Source organism: Arachis hypogaea, chromosome 20 (genome assembly GCF_003086295.3).
Source record: "Arachis hypogaea cultivar Tifrunner chromosome 20, arahy.Tifrunner.gnm2.J5K5, whole genome shotgun sequence".
Lineage (NCBI taxonomy): Eukaryota > Viridiplantae > Streptophyta > Magnoliopsida > Fabales > Fabaceae > Arachis > Arachis hypogaea.
Genome location: NC_092055.1, coordinates 31641206 through 31648127, shown reverse-complemented (window position 1 = coordinate 31648127; position 6922 = coordinate 31641206). Strand labels below are relative to the sequence as shown.

At 40.8% G+C, this 6922-nt stretch overlaps 1 non-coding gene across 1 annotated transcript; it reads right to left on the bottom strand.

Moving 5' to 3' along the window:
- Positions 1 to 1079: 1079 nt before the first annotated feature.
- LOC112787035 (small nucleolar RNA R71) lies at positions 1080 to 1187 on the bottom strand. The gene has a single exon (XR_003194472.1). It is a non-coding gene; the product is annotated as a small nucleolar RNA R71 (small nucleolar RNA).
- Positions 1188 to 6922: the final 5735 nt, after the last annotated feature.

Below are 6922 nucleotides of genomic sequence, written 5' to 3'. Positions count from 1 at the left end.
TTGATTCAACATTTTAAGTATGTTGCCTTTTCTGTTGAAAAAGGTTTAATGTTTGGATCATATATTTTCTTGTTAGCCAAGTCATTAATTTCAAAATCAAATCTTTTTAATTTGTTTTTCAATCATATCTTTTTAAAACCATAACTTTTCAATCATATCTTCTTAATCACATCTTTTTCAAAATAGTTTTCAATCATATCTTTTTGATTTCTAATTTCAAAAATCTTTTTTTTTTCAAAAATCACTTTATTTCTTTCCCAACTTCAAATTTCGAAAATCATTCATCAAGTTTTCAAAATTTTCTTTTAATTATTTCAAAATCTTTTTAATTTATTTTCGAAAATTCTTCCCCTCTTCTCACATCCTTCTATTTAAGGACTAACACTCCTCCACTATCAATAATTCGAACTCTATCCCTCTTGATAAGTTCGAATTCTTCTCTTTCTACCTCTTCCTTCTATTCTTCTTTTCCTCTGACACCTCAAGGAATCTCTATACTATCATATAGAGGATTCCATATTTTCTTGCTCTCTTCTCTTTCATATGAGCAGGAGCAAAGACAAAGTGTTGAGGCTGATTCTGAACCTGAAAGGACCTTAAAGTGAAAGCTAAGAGAAGCTAAGGCACAACTCTCTGTAGAGGACCTAACAGAAATCTTCAAACTAGAAGAAGACATGGCAGCCGAAAACAACAACAATGCCAACAATGCAAGGAAGGTGCTGGGTGACTTTACTGCACCTACTCCCAACTTCTATGGGAGAAGCATCTCTATCCCTGCCATTGGAGCAAACAATTTTGAGCTTAAGCCTCAATTAGTTTCTCTAATGCAACAGAATTGCAAGTTTCATGGACTTCCATTGGAAGATCCTCATCAATTTTTGGCTGAATTCCTGCAAATCTGTGACACTGTCAAGACCAATGGGGTTGACCCTGAGGTCTACAGACTTATGCTATTCCCTTTTGCTGTGAGAGACAGAGCTAGGATATGGTTGGATTCACAACCTAAAGAAAGCCTGAACTCTTGGGAAAAGCTAGTCAATGCCTTCTTGGCAAAGTTCTTTCCACCTCAAAAATTGAGTAAGCTTAGAGTGGAAGTCCAAATCTTCAGACAGAAGGAAGGTGAATCCCTCTATGAAGCTTAGGAGAGATACAAGCAATTGATCAGAAGGTGCCCTTCTAACATGCTTTCAGAATGGAGCATCATAGAAATCTTCTATGATGGTCTATCTGAACTATCCAAGATGTCATTGGATAGCTTTGCTGGAGGATCTCTTCATCTGAAGAAGACGCCTGCAGAAGCTCAAGAACTCATTGAAATGATTGCAAATAACCAATTCATGTACACCTCTGAAAGGAATCATGTGAATAGTGGGACAAGTCAGAAGAAAGGAGTTCTTGAGATTGACACTCTGAATGCCATATTGGCTCAGAACAAAATATTGACTCAGCAAGTCAATATGATTTCTCAAAGTCTGTCTGGAATGCAAGCTGCACCGGGCAGTACTAAGGACGCTTCATCTGAAGAAGAAGCTTATGATCCTGAGAACCCATCTATGGAAGAGGTGAATTACATGGGAGAACCCTATGGAAACACCTACAATCCTTCATGGAGAAATCATCCCAATCTCTCATGGAAGGATCAACAGAGGCCTCAACAAGGCTTCAATAACAATAATGGTGGAAGAAACAGGTTTAGCAATGGCAAACCTTTTCCATCATCTTCTCAGCAGCAGACAGAGAATTCTAAGCAGAACCACTCTGACTTAGCAACCATGGTCTCTGATCTAATTAAAACCACTCAGAGTTTCATGACTGAAACAAGGTCCTCCATTAGAAATTTGGAGGCACAAATGGGTCAGCTGAGCAAGAAAGTTACTGAACTCCCTCCTAGTACTCTTCCAAGCAATACAGAAGAGAACCCAAAAGGAGAGTGCAAGACCATAAATACAATCAACTTGGCCAAATTTGGAGAGGAGGAAGAGGCAGTGATCGCCACTGAGGAAGACCTTAATGGACGTCCACTGGCCTCCAATGAGTTCCCTAATGAGGAACCATGGGAATCTGAGGCTCATAATGAGACCATAGAGATTCCATTGGATTTACTTCTGCCATTCAGGAGCTCTGATGAGTATTCTTCCTCTGAAGAGGGTGAAGATGTTACTGAAGAGCAAGTTGCTAAGTACCTTGGAGCAATCATGAAGCTAAATGACAAGTTATTTGGTAATGAGACGTGGGAGGATGAACCCCCTTTGCTCACCAAAGAACTGGATGACTTGACTAGGCAGAGACTACCTCAAAAGAGACAGGATCCTGGGAAGTTCTCAATACCTTGTACCATAGGCACCATGACCTTTGAGAAGGCTTTGTATGACCTAGGGTTAAGTGTAAACCTCATGCCTCTCTCTCTAATGGAGAAGCTAGGGATCCTTGAGGTACAAGCTGCAAGAATTTCACTAGAGATGGCAGACAATTCAAGAAAACAAGCTTATGGACTTGTAGAGGATGTCTTGGTAAAGGTTGGAGACCACTACATCCCTGCTGATTTTATAGTCCTAGAGACTGGGAAGTGCATGGATGAATCTATCATCCTTGGCAGACCCTTCCTAGCCACAGCAAAAGCTGTGATTGATGTTGACAGAGGAGAATTGATCATTCAAGTGAATGAAGAATCCCTTGTGTTTAAGGCTCAAGGATATCCCTCTGTAACCATGGAGAGGAAGCATGAAGAGCTTCTCTCAAAACAGAGTCAAACAGAGCCCCACAGTCAAACTCTAAGTTTGGTGTTGGGAGGCCACAACCAAACTCTAAGTTTGGTGTTGAACCCCCACATTCAAACTCTAAGTTTGGTGTTGGGAGGTTCCAACATTGCTCTGAACATCTGTGAGGCTCCATGAGAGCCCACTGTCAAGCTACTGACATTAAAGAAGCGCTTGTTGGGAGGCAACCCAATGTTATATCTATCTATTTTCCATTGTTATTTTATGTTTTCTGTAGGTTGATGATCATGTGAAGTCATAAAAACAGTTGAAAAAGCAAAAACAGAATGAAAAATAGAGAAAAAAACAGCACACCCTGGAGGAAAAGCTTGCTGGCGTTTAAACGCCAGTAAGGCCAGCAAATGGGCGTTTAACGCCCAGTCTGGCACCATTCTGGGCGTTTAACGCCAGAAAGGGGCACCAGACTGGCGTTTAATGCCAAGAATGGGCAAGGAGCTGGCGTTAAACGCCAGAAAAGGACAGCAGCTCGGCGTTTAACGCCAGAATTGGCAGAAAGGGCGTTTTTGCACGCCACCTGGTGCAGGGATGAGCTATCCTTGACACCTCAGGATCTGTGGACCCCACAGGATCCCCACCTACCCTACCACTCTCTTTCTTCTTCACCCATTCACCAATCACCTCAATACCTCTTCCCAAAAATCCCTCACCTATCAATTCCCACCATCCTCTTCACCACTCACATCCACCCTTCATAAAACCCCACCTACCTCACCATCTAAATTCAAACCACTTTCCCTCCCAAATCCACCCATAATAGCCGAACCCTACACCCCTCTCAACTCCTATATAAACCTATCTTCACTCCTTCATTTTCACACAACCTCAACACCACTTCTCCCCCTTGGCCGAACCACAAAGCCTCCTCCATCTCCTCCATTTTTCTTCTTCTTCTACTCTTCTCTTTCTTCTTTTGCTCGAGGACGAGCAAACCTTCTAAGTTTGGTGTGGTAAAAGCATTGCTTTTTGTTTTTCCATAACCATTTATGGCACCTAAGGCCGGAGAAACCTCTAGAAAGAGGAAAGGAAAGGCAAAAGCTTTCACCTCCGAGTCATGGGAGATGGAGAGATTCATCTCAAGGGTGCATCAAGACCACTTCTATGAAGTTGTGGCCAAGAAGAAGGTGATCCCCGAGGTCCCTTTTAAACTCAAAAAGAATGAGTATCCAGAGATCTGACATGAGATCCGAAGAAGAGGTTGGGAAGTTCTTACCAACCCCATTCAACAAGTCGGGATCTTAATGGTTCAAGAGTTCTATGCCAATGCATGGATCACCAAGAACCATGATCAAAGTGTGAACCCGGACCCAAAGAAGTGGCTTACAATGGTTCGGGGGAAACGCTTAGACTTTAGTCCGGAAAATGTAAGGTTGGCATTCAACTTGCCCATGATGCAAGGAGATGAACACCCCTACACTAGAAGGGTCAACTTTGATCAAAGGTTGGACCAAGTCCTCATAGACATTTGTGAAAAGGGCGCCCAATGGAAGAGAGATTCAAGAGGAAAGCTGGTTCATTTAAGAAGGCATGACCTCAAGCCCGTGGCTAGGGATGGTTGGAGTTTATCCAACGTTCAATCATTCCCACTAGCAACCGGTCCGAAGCTACTATAGACCGGGCCATCATGATTCATAGCATCATGATTGGAGAGAAAGTAGAAGTTCATGAGGTTATATCCCAAGAACTCTATAAGGTGGCGGACAAGTCCTCTACCTCGGCAAGATTAGCCTTCCCTCATCTCATTTGTCACCTCTGTAATTCAGTTGGAATTAACATAGAGGGAGACATCTTCATTGATGAGGACAAGCCCATCACTAAGAAAAGGATGGAGCAAACAAGAGATCCCACTCATGGAAAAGAGCATGAGGAAATTCATCATCATGAAATCCCTGAGATGCCTCAAGGGATGTATTTTCCTCCACAAAACTATTGGGAGCAAATCAACACCTCCCTAGGAGAATTAAGTTCCAACATGGGACAACTAAGGGTGGAGCACCAAGAGCATTCCATCCTCCTCCATGAAATTAGAGAAGATCAAAGAACCATGAGAGAGGAGCAACAAAGGCAAGGAAGAGACATTGAGGAGCTCAAGCACTCCATAAGATCTTCAAGAGGAAGAACAAGCCGCCATCACTAAGGTGGACCCGTTCTTTAATTTTCTTGTTCTTTACTTTCCTATTTTTCGAATTTTTTTATGCTTATGTTTATCTATGTTTGTGTCTTATGATCATTAGTGTCTTAGTGTCTATGCCTTAAAGCTATGAGTGTCCTATGAATCCATCACCTTTCTTAAAAGAAAAATGTTTTTAATTGAAAAAGAAAAAGAAGTGCATGAATTTCAAATTTTAAAACAGTTTAATTATCTTGATGTGGTGGCAATGCTATTGTTTTTCTGAATGAATGCTTGAACAGTGCATATTTTTGAATTTGATTGTTTATGAATGTTAAAATTGTTGGCTCTTGAAACAATGAAAGGAAAAGGAGAAATGTTATCTGATGATCTGAAAAATCATAAAATTGATTCTTGAAGCAAGAAAAAGCAGTGAAAGGCTTGCAGAAAAAAAAAAGATATATGCGAAAAAAAAGAAGAAAGAAAAAGAAAAGCAAGAAGAAAAAGCCAATACCCCTTTAAACCAAAAGGCAAGGGTGATAAAAAGGATCCAAGGCTTTGAGCATCAGTGGATAGGAGGGCCCACAGGAATAAAATCCTGGCCTAAGCGGCTAAACCAAGCTGTCCCTAACCATGTGCTTGTGGCGTGAAGGTGTCAAGTGAAAACTTGAGACTGAGCAGTTAAAGTCGAGGTCCAAAGCAAAAAGAAGAGTGTGCTTAAGAACCCTGGACACCTCAAATTGGGGACTCTAGCAAAGCTGAGTCACAATCTGAAAAGGTTCACCCAGTTATGTGTCTGTGGCATTTATGTATCCGGTGGTAATACTGGAAAACAAAGTGTTTAGGGCCACAGCCAAGACTCATAAAGTAGCTGTGTTCAAGAATCAACATACTTAACTAGGAGAGTCAGTAACACTATCTGGATTCTGAGTTCCTATAGATGCCAATCATTCTGAACTTCAAAGGATAAAGTGAGATGCCAAAACTGTTCAGAAGCAAAAAGCTAATAGCCCCGCTCATCTAATTAAGACTGATCTTCATAGATGTTTTTGGAATTCATTGTATATTCTCTTCTTTTTATCCTATTTTGATTTTCAGTTGCTTGGGGACAAGCAACAATTTAAGTTTGGTGTTGTGATGAGCGGATAATTTATACGCTTTTTGGCATTGTTTTTAGTATGTTTTTAGTTTATTTTAATTAGTTTTTATAATATTTTTATTAGTTTTTATTTAAAAATCTCATTTCTGGACTTTACTATGAGTTTGTGTATTTTTCTGTGATTTCAGGTATTTTCTGGCTGAAATTGAGGGTCCTGAGCAAAAATCTGATTCAGAGGCTGAAAAGGACTGCAGATACTGTTGGATTCTGACCTTCCTGCACTCGAAGTGGATTTTTTGGAGCTACAGAAGCCCAATTGGCGCGCTCTCAATTGCGTTGGAAAGTAGACATCCTGGGCTTTCCAGAAATATATAATAGTCCATACTTTGCCCGAGATTTGATGGCCCAAACCGGCGTTCAAATTCAGCTCAAGAATTCCCAGCGTTAAACGCCAGAACTGGCACCAAAGTGGGAGTTAAACGCCCAAACTGAAACAAAAGCTGGCGTTTAACTCTAGGAAAAGTCTCTACACGAAAATGCTTCAATGCTCAGCCCAAACACACACCAAGTGGGCCCGGAAGTGGATATTTACGTCATTTACTCATTTTTGTAAATCTTAAGCTACTAGTTCTCTATAAATAGGACCTTTTGCTATTGTATCTTTGGGGATCAGAGTCTAATCTTTGAGTAGTCCTATGCTATCTTAGATCATGGGGCTGGCCTCATGGCCATGCCTAGACCTTGTTCTTATGTATTTTCAACGGTGAAATTTCTACACACCATAGATTAAGGTGTGGAGCTCTGCTGTACCTCGAGTATCAATGTAATTACTATTGTTCTTCTATTCAATTCAGCTTGTTCTTGTTCCAAGATATCACTTGTTCTTCAACTTGATGAATGTGATGATCCGTGACACTCATCATCATTCTCACCTATGAA